At 46.3% G+C, this 20,147-nt stretch overlaps 3 pseudogenes; 2 read left to right on the top strand and 1 right to left on the bottom strand.

Annotated features, from left to right (window-relative positions):
* LOC131755467 (RNA/RNP complex-1-interacting phosphatase-like) overlaps positions 1-20,147 on the top strand; it is a 289,322-nt pseudogene that overhangs the window by 146,468 nt on the left and 122,707 nt on the right.
* The window catches only part of LOC131755443 (UDP-N-acetylglucosamine--peptide N-acetylglucosaminyltransferase 110 kDa subunit pseudogene), a 149,681-nt pseudogene that overhangs the window by 20,810 nt on the left and 108,724 nt on the right, over positions 1-20,147 (top strand).
* The window catches only part of LOC131755521 (centrosomal protein of 78 kDa-like), a 74,743-nt pseudogene continuing 68,946 nt past the window's right edge, over positions 14,351-20,147 (bottom strand).

Raw genomic sequence — 20,147 nt, 5'->3', positions numbered from 1 at the left:
GGTCAGAGTGGTCGAGCACCCAAGGTTCCATAAAAGAACATGACCAAGGCTCACTGGAGCCCAGACCTCCAAAGAAGAAGGCCCTTGGGCACAGCATGGCACCACAGCAGCCCAAACCGTGGGCCTGGAGGGTAGGCCATGGTCCCCATGCACAGTTCACACCATTCGACAGATGCCCACAGCAGACCACAAGGCAATATGAGAAGTAAGTTCTGATTGTGGAATGTCTGAATTTTGAGATTTAAAGAAAATCTCTGTTTTGGGGGGCTGGTTAAAACAGTTCTACAAAGGAGTAAAGAGAAGGAATCTCAAGGCCCCTTCTGGACTTAGAATTTAATGCCTATTTATTGAGAACCTCTCCGTGCATTTGCTCAGTCCTATGTCAAGACGAACGTCTCTGAGCCCTAGAAGCTTAGGTTCTAAAAAGGCCACAGAAATGGGTGAGACCTAAAAAAATGCGAGAACAATGCAACGGCCTTAATCAGACTGTCTTTGCTTTGCTTTGCTTATAAGTCACTGACTTTAAACTGAATATGGTGTCATGTCTTTATTTTTCTTGAAGTTTTTTTTTTAAAGATTTTCTTCCATGGTAAGACTTTTATATTGTATTTTTCTTAAAGTGGAGTGTGGTACATTTACCCTCCAACAGATGATTGCTTATAACTCACCTCGCTTTATTAAGTATACCGCTAGAGGCTTCTATGCCCCTACTAAGAAAAATGCATTTTCAGGCCCATTCAAACCAATGAAAATCCAAGTTTTCAGAGCACAAGGTAATGAAAATTCTCTCCATCGGCATCTTTTACTACTTTTAATCTGTTGACAGACCCTAAGTGTCTCAGAGGAAAGGTACTGTAGCGGGAATTGTCATCGTGAACAGCATTCCATACAGGTAACTCTTGATTGTTCCAATTTCCCCCAAATTTGGACACATTTACTCCCTCTATAACATCTCTAGGGTGTGCAAAAGAAAAAAAAGAGGCCTGTACAATTTATGTCTCAAAATATACACATAAATATTTTGCACATACAAACAGGGAAACCTTATAAATAATGGATGGGGAGCAATGTAATGTCGATAACGGAACTACTCATTTCGAAAGAGAACACTGTCACCAAGTGTCCCCTCACCAAAACTGACTGGGAATTTTTAGGGGCCGCCAAAGCAGAGGTGGAGATTTATAGGAACCTGGGATGTTTGAAAAATGGTTTTGTACGACCTCCTTGAGGAAGGCACCAAGCACCATCCAAAATTGCAAAAGTGGCTCCAGGTTGACTCCTTGTGTCCTCACTCTTTGCAATGTGACATTCCAACTTCTCCCATCAAGAGGCAGAGTTGATTTCCCCACCCTTGAAGTTAGGTGATGTGCCATGGCCAATAGAAAGCAGCAGAAACAATGGTGGACCAGTTCAGAGCCAGGTCCCTCTGGGCTTCTACTCTCCCTCTCGGAGCCCTGCTGCCCCCGTGAGTACAAGCCCCAGTTACTAGCTGGGGCCTAAGAGGCATGTGGCCCAGTCAGGCCCCAGCTGCCCCCACAGGTGTAGCAGCAATTCCAGCCATGATAAGCAGGGTTGTGAGGAAGAATTAAGAGCATAAGCCTATGCTATCATCTATAAACCACTCTGTCAACCTATGACATTATTTTTCAAAAGCATTTTCGTTATTTTGAATCCCTGCCTGGACATATTGAAAACAGCGCTTCAATGACTGTTGGAGAGCAAAGGATGCAACCTGAAATTGAGAGTCAAAGATATTAGTTTATCCAGATTCACAAATTTGTATAAATTAGTAGAAAATCATCTGAAGAAAAATAGACACGAATGAAAAAAACAGTCCAAAGAACACGGGTGAAGAAACATGTGCATGTAACACCAACTAGTACATCAAAGATGTAATGGAAAGTATATGTTTGGTTCTCTGTATAATGCTGTATAATTTTCATCACAAAAGCATTACTTGATTTGTACATACTTGGAAGCAAATAAAGCATTAAGATTATCTGCTGGGGTGCAACCTGGCCCCTATACACAGAGGACAACGAGAGACTGAAGAAAGAGGCAGCCCACTCCAGACTAGTCAGTGGCAGTTTCAACAAGCAAGGGAACCTGCTCACAAAGCTTGCCTTGGTCAGCTGAAAGACAAACAGCTCTCAGCACCCACGCGCCAGAATCTTGAGTTTACACAGAGACCTTAACAGGGTTCAGTCACATATGCTGTCCACATGGTCTCAAGAACACGTTCCTCTCTCAAGGCTGAGTTTTTGAAAAGGGTTCCCACTGTGGGAACGGTGGGCAGAATGTATATTCCAAGGTCGGGGGAGGGGGTGAGGAGTCTCTGATTGCCCGGGTCCAGCTCTCGGGTCAACCGGCGGTTATGCCCTCTCAGTGGCGTCCTCTGACATTTCAGCAAGGAAGGACGCCAGAAAAAGAGAGCCTAGGGCAGAAACCACTCAACTTCTTGTCACGAATGCCAGGGCAACCCAAGCAAGTGGATATACAAGCCTACGTAGGGCCTGGAAGTAGGAAGCATTGGGGGACTACACCTGGGCCGGTACTGACCTCCCTCCCCAAAGGGACAAGGAGAGCAGAAACCTGGATAGAGTCAAGAGAGAGAACCAAGAAAGGCAAGGCTGGATATGGAGCAACATGTGGATTCAGGAGCATGTGTCTCACAACTGCCGGGGCTCTGCACACCAGCTGCATCCCCGTTCTCCTTGACCCTCATTGGTATAATTAACTCAGGGTGGGCTCATTCCGGCTGCCAAGTCACTTCCACCTGTCCATGGAGTTGACGGTTACTTGCTCACAGTGAACCAACCTCCCTGGACCTAACAGCTACCGCAGGAGGCGGTAGTGGAGAGCAAGGTGACGACAACGACCAGATGCGAAGGAGGAAGAGACGCTCAGTGGACCGACTGGGGGGGGTTGATGGTGTGGGGTTAAGTCTGCAGAGCTAAAGGGGCCAGATGTAGAAAAGGGAAGGGGAATTGTGAGGATATAGTCAAGCCCCATCGTATGGATATTTCATCCATATGTTGTATACAAATTCCATTAAATTTGCTCTGAATGAAAAAGAGAGAAGAAAGTTATCCTTTCAACCGTGTCAGTGACTTTATTTACCATCTCATTGGATGAGCTCAGAGCCCAGGGTCAGAGGGAAATGGGAGCTGTGAGTCTGCCATCTCTCAGGAAGTCTCAGGCCTCAGAGCCAAACTACCTCACCTTTTGCACTTTGCAAGCAACGTTACTCCTAAGTGCGAGTCACCCTCTTCATCGGGTTCTCCAAGAAACAGCAATCTCTCCCAATGGGAGAGGAAAAATGGGCTACTTTGGCTTTTTGAGGCACAATATGTAGTTCTCCAAAATGGTACCTGCCTGGGGGGGTTTTCAAGAAAATTAACCATCAGTAGTGATTTGTTTGTCTTCACATAACGTACCCAGATGTGCTGAGAAAGAAGAAAGGACAAACGAATCAAGGGCAGCTGATCCAAGGAGGCAAGGGGCAACTTCCACAGCCTACGTGGAAAGCTAGAGAAAGGGAACGTCCAGCTGGTGGGAGCTGAAGACAGAGGCCAGTCCTCCTTGGGCTCGGGATGCCAGCCTCTCTTCCTACATCTTCACGCTCTCCTTCTCTGTTGGCCCCTCCCAGCGAGAGTTAAAGAGCCACAAGGAAATGCCCTCCTCCACTCTATTCTCCTGTCCTTCTATCCACCCCTCCCTTCTTTCCCTTTGCCATCAATTTCTTGACTTGCCCCCCATTGCTCCCCTCCCATCTACACTGCGATCTGGTTTCTGCCCCACTACTCTCATGAAACGGATCTCCTTGAAGCCCCCAATGATTTCTCCATTGACAAGTCCAGGGGACTACTTCTCAATCCTTATCTATGTGACCGCCAAGCTGAGTTATATCTTTATTTTATTCTATTCTATTTTATTTTATTTTTTTTGCGGTATGCGGGCCCCTCACTGCTGCGCCCTCTCCCGTTGCGGAGCACAGGCTCCGGACGTGCAGGCTCAGCAGCCATGGCTCCCGGGCCCAGTCCCTCCGCGGCATGTGGGATCGTCCCGGACCGGGACACGAACCCGTGTCCCCTGCATCGGCAGGCGGACTCTCAACCACTGCGCTGCCAGGGAAGCCCCCGACTTATATCTTAAACAACGTCTCTGTCTTGAAAATCTCTTCCCTTGGCTTCTGCGCCATCCAACCCTCCTGACCGTTTTCTGTCTCTTGGCACCCTCCCAGTCTCTTGTTGAGCTGATCTTCCTTGGGGTATTTCTCAGGGCTCTGTATTAGGCTCTCTGCTCTTCATCCTCTATGCCATCTCCCTCAAGGACCTCATCCTCTCCCCTAGTTTCCATCACCAGCTAAGTCTGTCTCCATCCAAGACCACTCTCTGCACCTTTCAATCTATATATGACTTCCTGTTAAACGTCTCCATTTAAATGTCTCATAAGGCACCTCAAATCCAACACGTCCATATTACTGAATGTCCACTCAGAAAAACAGCCCGTGACAGGTAGTTCAATACGACAAATTCCACATGGTGATGCAAAAGCTAGAAGGCCAAATGGGGGCTTCCCTGGTGGTGCAGTGGTTGAGAGTCCGCCTGCCAATGCAGGGCACACGGGTTCGTGCCCCGGTTCGGGAGGATCCCACATGCCGCGGATCGGCTGGGCCCGTGAGCCATGGCAGCTGAGCCTGCGCGTCCGGAGCCTGTGCTCCGCCACGGGAGAAGCCACGACAGTGAGGCCCGCCTACCGCAAGAAAAATTTTAAAAAAAATAAAGGCCAAATGGGATGGTGAGACATCCCAGAGTCACAGCAGAGGAAACCATGCCCACCCCACTGCTGGGCTGGGGGGCAAAGAAGGAAGTGGTGTTGCCACAGCTGCCAGGCAGGAGCTGGCAGCCCAGAGGGAGGGGCTGCCTGGTGGGGCAGCCACTCAGAGCACAGCGGCCACCAGCCCTGCTGCGGCTGCCCGAACAGAGAGTGGAGGGCGGAGGGCGAGGGAAAATACGTTGGCTTCTCCCATCGCCCTGCCCTCCAACCTCCGGCCAATGCTCTCCATTGGCTGAACCTACTTGGAAAAGAGCTGGTGAGGAAATCTGGGAGATGGGGTTTGCAGGATCAGCCCTGTGACACGGAGCAGAGCAGTGGACAGGCAGGGAGCCGGCCTGAGGCAAACAGGTAAAGGGCAGCGCAGTGCCCACTTCTCCTACCTCTCCTGTCCCACTGAGGGGAACCACCTTCATACACGACCTTTCTCTTCCCTCATCTCCCGCATCTACCCATCCCTCCTCTAAGTAGCGCATCCATTCCTCTCTCTCCCTCACAGCCACGGCCATCACTCACTCTCGTTACTGCAGCAGGGCACCGCTCTGCCTTCTCCTGTCTCCAGCCCCCCTCTTCGAACCAGTCACTACACTCCAGCCACAAGGAGTTTTCTCCAATGCGCACCTGACGTCACTCTGCCGCTTCAAGTCCTACAATGGCTGGCCCCTTGTGCTTAGGATCCAGTCCACATTCCATGGCAGGACTTCATCGCGTCTCCAGTCTCCCCTCCCCTGACATACTCCTCCACCCTCCATATTCCCACATCCTGAACCTCAGGCCCCTGAATTTCCTGGGGCACCTATCAAGTCAGGGCCTTCACACGTGCTATTCTGTCTTCACAGAGCCCTCCCCTATCCTCCACCTCTTCTGGCTTAACCCCTCTCATGTTGGCCTCAATGGCAGTGCTTCTACGAAGACTTCCCTGGTCCTCCTCACCTGTGTTCCCTTGCACCCAACACTTTCCCCGGTGCTAGGGTTATCAGATTTAACAAATACACCGTGCAAGTTTAACCGGGTGTCCTGTATTTTATCTGCAACCCTACCTGATAGGCACTTGTCCCAGAGTAGGACAACTGCATGTTGGCATTTGAATTTCCCTACTAGGCTCCAAATCGCTTAAGGACAATGATCTTGCCAATACGATTCCCCATTTCGCTAACTAACTAGGTAAGGTTGGATGAATGGATCAGTGACTTGCGGATGGGAGTTTTTACTTGAAATCTTATACAACTAGACTTCAGCCCTAAACAGGAGAGATGCTTAAGAGACTAAAAGGAGGCTAACGACAATGACTCAGCCAAGTGGCGGCTCCTCGGTTAGTTCTGGGCCAGGCTCTCAGGGTGTAAGAGAAGAACCTGGAGGTGGAAACGGTACACTAAAGGGAAATGACCAGAAGGTATGACCGGAAATGCTTACTTAAAGCTTTCAGCCTGCACAAAGCTAACAGACTAACTTCAGCTGGTTTGGGGATGGCTCTAGCTCAGTTCTGAGTCCTTCACACAGCTGGAAAGTTTATGCTCCTGCTGCTGGGGTTAAAACTGTGGAGAAGGCCAGGAGCGTGGTGCCCAGGACCATCGTCCTCGTTTTACCTTGCAATGGTTTTCCAATAGAAAGCTCAAATCTCGCTATTTTCAGAACCGGGACCCAAGGGCAAGTAAGGAACAAATATGAAAACGGTGAGAAAGGTGGAAGAAAAGCAAATTAGAGCACACCATCTAAAGAGGCAGCCTCTACTGGCTGCAGACAAACCTCCATGCTGAAATGCAGGCCCACATTTTCTCCCCCTTCAAAAAAAGACAGGAATCAAGATGTTAACGCTTCACCTCATGAGTTTTGTTTTAACGTGCCCATTAAGTCAATAAGTATTACATGGTTCAAAAAGAGCACAACTATACGTTTATTACTCCGTGTGGGCTTCCAACACTGTACCGTGGAATCAACATGTGTCTCCAGGCTGAGATTCCCCTCAACCTGCAAACCTCAGGCAGATGCTGATTCAAATCCCAGAAGCCTCGAGTTGAAAATCACCATCTGAGATGCTCTGCGGAGTCTAGGGAAGCATTTGCTAATTTGCTCTGGGGCGAAATCTTCTATCAATATCAATCAGGCATGAATGCAGATAATTTTCCCATGCTATCAATATAGCCATCTATATGTTTAGTCAACATTTATTGAATATCGCATAGGGACGGTTTGGTGGTCAGTAAGTAGTGGAAAGAGGCCCGGAAAAAAAGGGGGTACACTCAGGCTTGAAATCCAGCAGGTACGTGCCTCTGCTGCCATACCAGTTATTGATATACTTATCTACGACTTCCATCCTAGTTGGTTAACAGTCTCCGCCCCAGCCCTAACCCTGTGGGCCTCAGACCCCAGCAGTGGGCCACTCATCTGTGGCCACCTACAGCGAGCTGCTGCTTTCCTGCAGTCATCCTCTTTTGGCCACTTGTAATTTTGCCCTCTTTAGGGGACCATACTAGTTGTTCAATATTTTGAGCATCACACACCAACTCTCCTAAGAGAGAGTAAAGTGATAAATGTTCCCCCAAATGCTCATGTGGCCTTTGTCTCTCCCTAACCTCTTTTCTTGATTAACTCCTGCTCAACCATTCAGATCTCAACTCAAATGTCACTTCCCATTCCGCTGTCTGGACTGTGTCTCCCTGACATTTACTCTCACAGCTCTGTTCTTTCACTTCGTATCTTGTATCCATTTGCTTATTTGTTTGTCTGCCTCCCTGATGAAGCTGTAAGCTCCATAAAGGCCACAAAAAGCAGAACTTATTTGGCAAGCTGCACAGGCTCCTATATGGTTTAGGTGGGACTGGCCAGCTACCCAGCTCCAAGGATGGGTCCTGTTGTATTCCAGCCAGTTAGCATGTCCCTTCCTCCGGGTCCTACTCATGGGCACAGGGACGAGCACCTGACCTAAGGCAGCCCAAGCAGAGTGAGGCTGGACACTCTGGCGAGGAAAGCAGAGCTACAGACCTGTTCTGAAGAGGCAATGTCACCAATGTGGTTATCCTGAAGCATGACACGAAGGAGGACAAAGACGCCGAGTCCTAGAAAGGAGGCTCCAAAGAATACACACCATGGGCCTCTGGAGTAAACCAGATCTGGGCTGGCCCTTGTCTTTGGACTGTTCAGTTACATCAACCAATAATTTTTGGTTGTTTGTTTGTTCACTTTAGCCAGTTGGGACCAAGGTTTCTATCTATTGTGACCAACAAAATCCTAACTGATATGTCTTGCCCCTGTATGCACAAGAACCTTGCTCATGGAAGATACCATATCTTGAACAATACGACATTGGGAGAACTGGAGATGGCTTAATGGGGGAGGCGACTGGGTAACATCAGCTGGAGCCTTAATTTGAACATAGTTCTTTAGAAAATATGTTAGACTGCCTAGATTTAAATCCATTAGAAATTCAGAAGTATTTTCCCCAGTGTGTTTTACAGCAGAATTGCTCCTACCCGAGGTTATTAACCTGCTCACCTGTCATTTCCTAAGAACTCCTAAAGATTTCTGCTTCAACCCCTGGACTTTCAACCTAAAGAACCTATGGTTTTAAACTGGAGGAAGGGAACAGGAAAGAATGATTCAGCCTCTAGCCGCTTTTTATTCTGCTGGATAAGATCATTATTTTTTTTTCCCCCAGAATGACTTGTAACTTCCTACATTTCTTACGTTTCAACTTCAAGTTTCATTTCTTGGCATGCCTACAGCTTTTCACCTGGCTAGATGGAAGCCAAGATTTTACTTTTCTCTTGGGGCCTATTCTGCTGGGCTAGAGTCATTAGAAGCAACTTTCACTTTAGATTGTTATAGATATATATCACATCTTTTAAAGCATCATCAGGCTATGTGGTTCACGATCTGGTTATTAGATTAAAGGTCTGTGTGGCCAAAGGGCTGTCCTTCTACAACTCTTGAGAAATCAACAACCTTGACTAGACAGGGAAGGAAAAGTCTGCAAGTTGGTCCCTATATCCCGATCAGGGGATTCTTTTCCTCCTTCCCTGATTCACCAAAAAGCACACTTGCCCCTACTGTTCACATTCTCAAAATATGTTTGTTACTCTCAGAGCTCCTGGAATATATGTCCTCCAACAGTTGCCTTTTGTCAATGAACTGTGCTGCACACCTCTGCTGCTTATATTTTAGGATTTTTTTTTCCTTCGGGAGAAAGAAGAGTGGCTTGTTAAAACTACTAGTGGGAAGTAAGCATTAAGAATCACTTCACCTTCTTCATCAAATAAATCCACCTGAATTACTGGTTCTATGAACCAGACATGTAAGTCAAAAGTTTGATGAAGAACAGAATACTTTGAGTCTCAAACTATCTCTCCATAAATTACTTATTAACTACAAAGGGACAAATAATAACTTGACAGTGGAGAAAGTTCGTGGGCACCACCTTAACCAAGATGCTAATGAGACAGATGGCCATCAGGTGGCTCCTGTAAGGATGCACAGAGAGACACACTGTCACCTCTGTGGACCCCCATCCAAAGCACATCACATGAAACATCCATGAGGAAACAGTGGACAAACCCAGACCAAGGATCATTCTACACAACAACCAGCCTATACTCGTCACAAACTCTCAATAATAGGAAGAACAAAGAGGCTGAAGAATTACTTCATACTTAGACCAAAGTGACATGAGAACTGAGTGCAGCGCATGATTGTAGACTGGTTCCTGGCCTGAAAAAATTAGCCATTAAGGGTGTTACTGGAATAAGTGGCAAAATTTGAATATGGACGGTACATCAGTCAACAGTATCAATGTTAAATTTCTGACTTAGACCACTGTGCTGTGGTTTGGTAAGAAAATTTTGTTTCATTTAGGAAGTAATCACTATTTCCAGGGAAAAGGGCACAATGTCTCCTTACCCTTAAGGGGTTCAGGAGAAAAAAAAAACATGTATATATGGAGAGACAGTGAATGCCAAAGCAAATAAAGCTAAATAGTAATAATTGGTGAATCTAGGTAAAGCACATACAACAGTTCTTTGTACTAATCTTGCAACTTTTCTTTAAGTTTGAAAATATATAAGTATATATCTACATCTATATAGATACATAAAATCAACACACACCATTCAAAATAAAATGCGTCAACCTAAAATCCAGCCTATTCTTCAGGTATTGTTGGCAATCGGAAGAGAAACAAAGGCTAGGATACCAAAAGGGATTGGGTCAGTAGATTCATTCATTAGGAGGACCCTGAGTACATTTCTACTAACTTAAATTATGCTTTCATTTGAATAAAACATTTTGGACTGCCTTCAACTTAGTGCCAATTACTTACACATTTAAACACTCAAAGTGTGAACTCCATACTTTTCCCCAAGTGAGGTGCAAGGCGGTCAGTATTCTCGTGTGCTAACAATTAAGCAAGGCCAATTTCTATAACCTAACTATAGGACTTCTGGGTACGTAAACTTTTCTCAGATGCCCAGTTCCCTATTTTCTTAGAAAATCCAATTTGCTCTGGGATTTCAAACACCACAGGCTCTTGTTTTTGTCACAACAAATGAACTATTTTATTCTTTAGATTCTTAAAAAGAAATGCAATGAATCTTTGCTCACTGCTAGCTTTTCTAGCTCTCTCCCAATATCTCTTTGATCAAGCTTTTCCACCCACTCTGGAATAATCCAGGGGTAATTAGAACTTCTTACCTCCTTTAGCCCAAAAGGAGCCAATTCATCACAAACTGTCATGGATTCTGATTCTAAGTTACCAAGAGCACAATTTCTAACAGAGGCAGGGAATCTTCTTTGCAATTAAAGTGATTGATTTCTTTGCAGACACAGTAGCATTTCACTTTTTAGTTCTGTTCATTCGGATCAAATGTGAGAAAATTCTTCCTCATTTTATTTTCCTTCCAAAGAACACGATACAACAAACATTAATCCCAGAGTGATACAAGGCCAGACCTGCAAGGGACTTAGGCAGAGCTGGACAACTATCAATGGGTCTTGTCCATTTTACGGGGTCTCAGTGGCTCCTTAAGCTCTAAAGGGGAAAAAAGGGACTAATTATTTGTTACATCACATAGTTCACCTAAGGGCTTGCCAAACCTTCCAGCATCTGCTAAGTTGTGACGAGACAGCATTAGATGTTTAGGTAAACATAGACTAGCGCGGAACAGAACAATTTTGTTTCTTGTGCAGGCAAAGAACAGAGCCACAGTGCTGGGGATGAAGCAGTGTGTGGAGGTAAACATAAGCAACGTGGGAGCAAATATGTTCTTTCTCACTTAGGTGGTAGGATCATGATTATGTGTTGTCACATTGTGAAAGACAAAAATAGTCAAAAGCAGTTTGGGAGAAGGAGGAGGACACTGCGGAGGCTCTAAAGGAACGTGAAGCCACCAAGGCTTACACAGATCTCCCAAGGCCGGAAAGACCCCTGTCTGTCCACTTTGCTTTTACTCTTAAAGACTGGCCAGGGCTTCCCTGGTGGCGCAGCGGTTGAGAATCCGCCTGCCGATGCAGGGGACACGGGTTCGTGCCCCGGTCCGGGAAGATCCCACATGCCGCGGAGTGGCTGGGCCCGTGAGCCATGGCCGCTGAGCCTGCGCGTCCGGAGCCTCTGCTCCGCAACGGGAGAAGCCACAACAGTGAGAGGCCCGCGTACCACAAAAAAAAAAAAAAAAAAAAAAAATAGACTGGCCAGTTGTGGCTCCCGCAGCCTGTTGACCTGGGGCCTGCATCCTTATCTCCCCTTCCCCTCTCTCCACGTGGTCAGCAGACTGGCGTCCATTCACTCACTTGAGACATACAAAGGTCAAGGTTTTCGCTCCATGAGTACCTTCCAGCGATCTGTGCTCCAGACAACAGTGACTCTCCTTTGTCCTGGTGTGAATGCAGTAGCTCACCGTTTTCCAAACACTTTCACACATATGTAAAGAAGAGTCTGGGAGCCCTCCAAGATTTTAAATTTTAGTAAAAAATGAAATTACATAGTAAGCTTTTGAAAAATTAAAACATCCACGTATGTGAGATTGTACCTCTGCCTTTACTGCAGGCTGTTTGTGAAGTGCAGGAAGCCCTGCCTTTCCATTCATTAAACAAACAGTAGTTGAGCAGTTTCGGGCAAGGCAGGGTGCCAGGTGATGGAGGTGGAGAAACAGGGCTTAGTCCTTGCTCTGATGGGGAAGGCACGTAAGCAGACACCCTCGGCACAGGAAAACACAGAATGAAGGTGCTGTGATGAGATAAACGGGTCACGCTTATAAGAACAAAGGAAAAGAGCATCCTTCCAATGCAGGAGATACAAACAAGGGCAGGAGGTTGGCAGGTGTCTTGAAGGAACGTCAGTCTTGCTGAGTCGGGGCAGGAACTCCAGGCTTACCCGACGTAGCATGGGCATATATGCACGCCACATTCCAAGAACGAGAAACACAAGAAAGAAGAAGCCAGACCAGACACCACAAAGCTGTGACTGTTAGGCTCAGAAGTCTGGGCTTTTTTACGCACCAAGGAGGAGCACGAAGGGGAAGTGACCGTCCAACGGGCTGTGCTGGTCGGGGCAGGGAGGGCCAGAGGAGGCTGCTGACATGATCCGCGGAGCGCTGACAGAGCTGGCTGTGGCAACGGGAATGGAAATAAGCGGAGATTCAAGAGACTTGGGGCCGGTACAAACCACAGGGACTTGTGACCATCAGATGAATGGATGAGGAAGGAGGCAAAATAGACTCTGAGCACTATTATATGTGAACACTTGGATGGCGTCCATGGACTGTCCGGCTTTTGCTGTTGAAACATTTACTGTGTTTAAACAGTCACATCCTGCACTGAGCCCTTGTTTTCAGCTTTCAAACATCCCCGAGATAAGTCAGGGAGTTATTTTAATCCTCCTTTTTAGAGATGAGAGAACCAAGACTGGCAAGGTTGAGCCCTAAGCAGGAAACCCAACTAACCCAACCAATTGGTGCAGAGCTGGGACGAAAGATCAGTATAGTCCTCATTACACAATACAACGAAACACGAAGACAGCTCAAAACTGTCCTAGCGGCATGTTTCCAGCCTAAGTGGGACAAAGTTTATACAACTTTATACCGTGAGCTGTGTTGTAAGGTGGTTTGTTGACAATGTCCATTCGAAAAGCCAACGGAAAGCTACCAGTATGCTGAATCATTAAAACCATGGATGGACAGGATTCAAGTCTTACACCTTTCTGAAGAAACTACCCTTCACAGACGCTATTTCTAGACTCACGTTTTCCCAACATAAAGTTCATAAAAGAACAATCTGTCTAAAAAGCATGTAAAGAAATTAACTGACTAAGGTTTAGATGTTTTAGGACTTTAATGTCCTTCACAGGATCAACATAAAACACTGACAATGGATGAACAATAGGGGAAAAGACTCTTCAGCAAAGATCTTCCCGAACTCAGGGCATCACTGGTCAAACACAAGAAAGGGAACAGTCACATGAACAAACAGTAAGGGAGTTTAACAGAGATTTTTAGTTTAACAGCATAGCTGAAAAACGAAGAACCAACCAACCAACCAACCAACCAACCGTTCTTCTACCCACTGAAAGGAAAGTAAAGGCGAATCAGGGAGCTTCCAAATCTGGTGAAGCAGCTTAAAACGCGAGAGGGGAGGGGGAAGGGGAGGCACACGACTGTTGAGAACGTAACACTCTAATGCACAAGGTCAAGGATCCTGACAAATTCTCAAAGTCTCAACATATACCAACAAGAACCGTATTATTAGAAATATAAAGGCACAGAGATATAAATGCATAGAGATATAAACTACATGGTATTAAAAACAGACCTTGCTATATAAACATATAGTAAGTCACTTTTATCGCTTTATGAGAATAACCATATAAAGAAAGAAACCAGAAGACCCCACTGCTGTCATCTTGCAAAGGATCAGAATTCAGCACCTAGAGGGCCCCACCCACCCTCCATGCTGTGTGTCTGTATGTCTCTATAAACAATAACCTGCAATTTGCATATAATTAAACCCACAGGCGGCTCTGAATATGAGACCTACGCAGAAAAAGTAGAAGCAAAGACAACTGCAGCTAGAATTTGGTAGAAAAGCAAGAAAAGATTTTTTTTTTTTTTTTTGCGATACGTGGCCCTCTCACTGTTGTGGCCTCTCCCACTGCGGAGCACAGGCCCCGACGTGCAGGCTCAGCGGCCATGGCCCACAGGCCTAGGCGCTCCGCGACATATGGGATCGCCGGACCAGGGCACGAACCCCTGTCCCCTGAATCGGCAGGCAGACTCCCAACCGCTGCGCCACCAGGGAAGCCCCAAAAGAAGTTTTTTTAAAAGCTTCCAGTTCAAGTCATAATTAAGGTTAAGTTTCAACAGCTTGGCATAGCTGTGGATGTTTTGCTGTTCTCTGAAAAACGAAGAAAATCTATCATAAGCATGTTCGTTCGAGAAAAATACTGTGTGTGTTTAGGTTTTTTAGCCATGCCCAAGTGACTTTCAATTTTGTACACTGTTCAAGGGCAGAGTGTATATTGGTTAGCATGTGCTCATAGCTGGTGCATCTCCAAAAACTGCTTCACAAAGGCTGCCAGCTTCTGGACATCTTCGATGGTGACAGCGTTATGCAGAGAGGCCCGAATGCCTCCCACGGACCCAGAAGAACCACCGATGCAGCCGTTAAGAGCAGGAGCACTGGGTTGAGCATCACGACGACCCTCCTTCCCGGCAACAGCTCCTGCGAGGGTCGCAGCACCTGACACCACCGTGTCCAACCTCCCACCTGAAAGCCAACGCAGGTGCCCAGGAGCATCACACATCTCAGTCATTAGAAAATTCCTTCCTAACGCTCACAGGTAACCTAGGTTAGCTCAAGCCTTCGATGAGCCTGCCGTGCAGGGGGCAGGGAGCGGGCAGCTATTCTCATGTGTGAGAACATACATCTTCCATGGGGCTCACAGAATTAACTACTCTCTCTGATGTTCAGGGGAGCAACAGTGTCTGTTCTTACACTGAACACGCTTCTGCCAGCTGCACCAGAGATGGGATGGCACCCTTTGTGCTGTCAGAGCAGAGATTTTCAAAGGTAATTCTGACCAAAGCTCCTAGAAAGTGTGGCCACGCCATGCTCTCGGCCATGGAACCGTATTAAGGGGTCTGTAAGCAGAAGCAGGAGAACCCCCGTAACAAATGGTCTTTCCCAACGAGTTACAGTACCTGCTACTCCAGGATGGGCAGCCTCCTAGATGTGTTTCCTTCAGCGTCTGGAAACTAAACCAGTTCTCTGACAAGCTTCTGGATGGGACGTGTACTCACCACCCATGCCCTTTCAGGGAGATCATATTGAGTTCAAGAGCTTTGTCGAGAAATCTTTTTTCTAAAGAATCATCTCTTTTGGTGTTGCCAATGCGAAATGGAATATTCATCTTGCTTCTATTCTGGGGCGCCACTGGACATCTGAAAAACATGTTTTTTGTTCCAGCTTTTTTTCTGTAATGTGCAACTGCCATTAATAAAGCAACAGAAAAGTTTTAAAAACCATTTTAAGATGCAAACAAGAGATTAAAAAAAAGATCTGTGCCAGGACATTTATAATTTACATAGGGAGACCACTCTTGCATATGAAACAGTGAGCTAACATTCTCGTATTCGACTCATACTTAATTTCCAACAGCCTCAGTTTCCTCATCTGAATATTGGGAATCATAATAGTATCTCCATTTCATACTAGTTATGACAACTCAGTGCTACAACATATATGAAGCTTCCAACCCCAGGCACTCACACAGCAATGTGAATGACCCTTTCTCTCCAAGGCTGCAGAGAAAAACAATAAGTTGCTCCAAATAGTGGCTGTAAAATATAAAAATAACGAGCAGCGTCTTTCAAAGCACTTAAAACACTGTATTGTCCCAAGCTGTGTGACCTTGAACAGGTGACTCAATCTCTCTGTTGTGCCTCTCTGATGTGAGGACTAAATGGTCACAAATTCTCTGCAGCCCTCCCAGCAAGAGGTGGGGCTTAGTGCTCCACACCTTTTGAATCTGGGCTGGCCTTGCGGACTCGCCTTGACCAAGAGACTGCAACAGGAGTGATGCTGTGCAACTTCCAAGCTGAGGCCTCAAGGGGCATGCAGCTCCTCTACCTGCCCTCTGAAAATATCACTGCCATGTAAGCAAGCCCGAGCTAGCCTGCTGGAAATAACAGGCCCAGCCCACAGCCAGCACCAGCTGCCAGACAGATGAGGGGGGGCATTTAGACTCTAGGTGGATCACCTAGGTGGATCACACGACTTTGGTTGAAAAAGTGATCTCAGATGAGACCAGCAGCAGAAACCACCCCACTAAGCCCAGCCCCACCTGCTGACTGAAAACAATCCTGAGCACAAGAAATGGCTGTGGTTTTCAGTCACTGTCTTGAACTGTTCTGTGATCCAAAAGTAGATAACTGATAGAATTTAGAACAGTGTCTGGAACACATTCAATGCTATGTATGTATCTATTGAAGCCAATAAATCTGTCTCTTTATTCTCCACACCTTGCAAAGGCCTCATACAGACTCTCAAAAATGAATGGGTCACGTTTCTCCTCGGATACGTTTGTATTGGACTTCAGATTCTCATTTGGAAAGTAAGCAAGCCAAAATTATCTTCCACTGACAACCAAAGGAGACAAACAGAAGAAGAGCTGGCATGCTATTCTGGATTACAGGGAAAATATGTAATAACTCTCTCCATTTTCTCAAACACATCCTGTCATTCTTCCACTTCCACAGGGTGGGATTCATTAAAAATAAAAAAGACAGAAAAGCAGTGTGAGGAAGCCCCCATTCAAAGCTATGCTCGCCCCTCAGGGCACACACATAATTCCTGTTAAAGTTAATAGGAGTCAAGTGCACGGCAACAGACAGAAGAGACACAAGCAGGGAAACCAACTATCTGCTAATAGGCTTTGAGCCTGAATTCTGGGCCCCCCTTGGCACAGCTAGTAGGTATCCTGGTTGAAATTTACATTAAAAATTTAGTGTCTACACTCTTTGATATTCTGCTGCCTCAGGCACCCCGGGTGACAGTCCAATGATAGAGCTGGAGCAGCTAAAAGGACACGTGATTTAAGGGGAAAACATATTACAAGGGGGAAGAATTAGGAACCTGCATTTACAAAGAATCTGTATTTACAGTCATCCCCCACACATTTACCCATCCTACTGTGAACGTAGGTGGTACCATGACAGCAACAACGTCATAACAACTAGAAATTGAAGATTAAATTTGCACGGTGCCCGAGAGCGTCCCTGGTGTGGGGCTGAGGGAAGAAAACGATGAAGGGGAATCAGCTGCTCACAACCTGGCAAAACGGCTGTGGAGGGAATTCAAATGCCACACGACAAGCGCTGTGGAAGCACAGAGCTGAGCAAGTAACTCTGCCACACAGAAGGCTGAAGGTTTCAGAGGAAGGGAGGTGGGAGGGGCAGGACAGGGGGAGACGAAGGAAGGGCATCTGGCAGAGAGCTGTCTCTGCCAAGGCACAGGGGACCCCAGCAAGTTCTCTGCAGCACCTGGGGTGCTGGGTGCCTGGCTGGGGGCACGACTGCAGACCGCAGAGGGCCCTGCAGACACGCTCTCCTGGGAACTGGATCGATGGGATTAACGAGGAGCATGCAGGTCTGCACAACAAGGAGCTCTGTGTTTTCGAAAAAGCACTACGACCGCCATAGGTGCTGGAGGTTGGGACACTGGGGGAGAAGCCTGCTAGAAAGCTCCCACAAAGAACTTCTAGGTCCACAGAATCAGGGCTCCTAACCAAGACAGGGACGCTGGGGAGTTTCAAGCATGGGCAGTAAATGCAAATGTCAATAGGGACCCAAGGGTCATAGAAATGAATATAACAGGCCCAATACGACAGACTCAACACAAACTCCCTATGTTACCTGGTAACTGTGAGGGCCTGTTCTTTACTCCCACAGAGAAACAGAGTCTCCCTTTTACTTAAAACATATGGCCCTCCCAGTGTGTTTCTCCCACTTTCAGAGACACGGGGATTATGAAATAAGACACCTGCAGTTAAGTCATCTTCCCATGTTCCACTAAGGGGTCCAATTGTGTGTATTAAACCCTGTGAGCCACACGGAGCACTGCCGTGGGCTGTGCTGGGCCACCGCTCCCAGGCGTTATCACCAAATCCCAGAGCGGGGGCAGGGCCTGTGGCCTGAATGAGTTGGGGGCAGGGAGAAGGTGCCAGGCTGACAGAGCACCAGCACGGGGCCGGGTGGGCGTGGAAGCAGCGGGTAATCCTGGGACTGTAAAGCTTCCAGGACAGAGTCTGAGCAGCGCTGCCCAGGGAGTCTATGATGGAAGCTGATGAGGATGGTTGTGACCGAAAAAGCAGTACCACAGTCAGTCACAGAAATTTAGGAAATCCTGAATTAACAGGGCTACAAGGGTTTCTTGAGTCAACTTCCTAGACCGTCTCAAGAGCTCTGGTGAATCGTGGACTCCCAAGAGGATAATTCATATAGGAACACAGTTTACCCCAAATGCATGTGGCTGAAAAACCCACTGCATCTCTGGGATGAGTATTCTAGAATGCCCACTGAGAAACCCCGGGACTTCCCAAGGTACCAGAGGGGTGTGTGTGAGGGGAAAGGCACCACCTCAGCAGGAAACAGCAGCTCACAAAGGTGGTGAGGGTTTAGAGGGCGCAAGAAAACCGCAGGCGGTTCGCAAGGGATGACAAGATGCTCCTTTCAGTGGTGTCTGCTGCAAAAGACAAACCAGAAACAAGAAAGGGCACGGAGAGTGCATCCTGAGGTGAGAGAAGCCCACAAAAGAGTCACCAGGCCTCTCCTGACTGCCTAATTTTTTACATAAAAAATTAAGTCTAAATTTGCACACGATTAGGAAAACTAGACTAAAAATACAAAGATCTATTCCCTTCCATAGAGGTGGTTGCCATTAACAGTCTTTTGTGCATTTTCAGGATCAGATACACAAATGTGTACACATGTATATATGCGTGTTTCAATATGTACATATATACATATATAGTATTTACAAATACACTGTGGGTTTCTAAGTGGAATAAGAGACATGTCCTTTTCTACACCTGCTCTTTTCCCTTTGGACCTGATGACGTATCAGGCCATCTTCCCAGTCTGCTCACAGGCCTTCCCCGAGCTCCACACACACGTTCCTCCCTACCACGTATGGATCCTCATTTCCTTCATCAGACCCCTCCCGAAGGACATCCAGGTTGTCACTAGAGTTTCCCCATTACGTAAGTCTCCCTCATCGGACTTGCGGGTGCCTGTTTGATGCACGCTTCTGTGCAAGGCAGAGTACTGGCAGAGGGCAGGTGCCTAGCAGTAAAAGTCTTTGGTCAAAGAGCAAGAGAGTTTTGAACTTTGATGGATGCTGCAAGCCTCGCTCCAAATTTGAACACATTTGTTATACTTAACATACGCAAAGTGTGTTTAGTCCCTTGTCTACACCAGATATTATCAGTCTTTAGAATTTCTGCCCATCAGAGGGAAGAAAATCCCATGGTTTTAACCTGCATTTCCTAAAGAAGTTGGCCCCTCTTCATTTGTGTAGTAGCCAGTTGTGTTTCTTCTGAGTGGTTTGCTCATACAGTTAGAAACCACCCACTGCCTTTATAAAATTTGGTTATCCTTTTTCATTTATTGGTGGGTTCTTCTCTCTATCAACAGTCACCTTTATATGTTAATACACTACCAAACTTCTGTTTCTGTCGCTTTGTTTTATGTCTTGAACTGTAGAAAAGTTTTAAATTTTCATGTAATTAAATATCTTTCAGTTTATGGCCTCTGAGTTTTATGGCTTACTTAGGAAGGCTTCTGTACTCCCTACACTTACACAGAAATTCTCTCCTGTATTGTGTATTTGCTTCTTGCATTTAGCTGCATTTGCATCTTTTCGACTGACTAGAATTTGTGTATGCTGTGATGCCAATATCTAATTTCTGTTTAAATGAATTAGCAATGCTTCAATCAGTCAATTAGACAAAAAGTCAAGTTAGACTTTAAAATTGTCTAAGTTAAAATACAATTCTCAAGTAAACAGGGACCAGTTTCTGGAGTTTTCCACCGATCTGTCTTTCCCTCTGCCAGTGGCTTTATATGTTGATGGATAATAGGATAATATTATATTTTGTTAATGTTAACATGTATGTTTAAAATATTTCATGTATCCTTTTGCACTGACTTTTTCAGGTGAACACTCAACTGACTTCTAGATATTTACTAATTTTTGTGACTATTACGAATGGGATCTTTCCTTGTTTTCTATTGTTAGTTCTGGCTTACGGGAAAGTAACTGACTTTTACATA

Source organism: Kogia breviceps, chromosome 4 (assembly GCF_026419965.1).
Source record: "Kogia breviceps isolate mKogBre1 chromosome 4, mKogBre1 haplotype 1, whole genome shotgun sequence".
NCBI lineage: Eukaryota > Metazoa > Chordata > Mammalia > Artiodactyla > Physeteridae > Kogia > Kogia breviceps.
The sequence above is the reverse complement of the archived record's forward strand: the minus strand, read 5'-3'. Positions and strand labels throughout refer to the sequence as shown.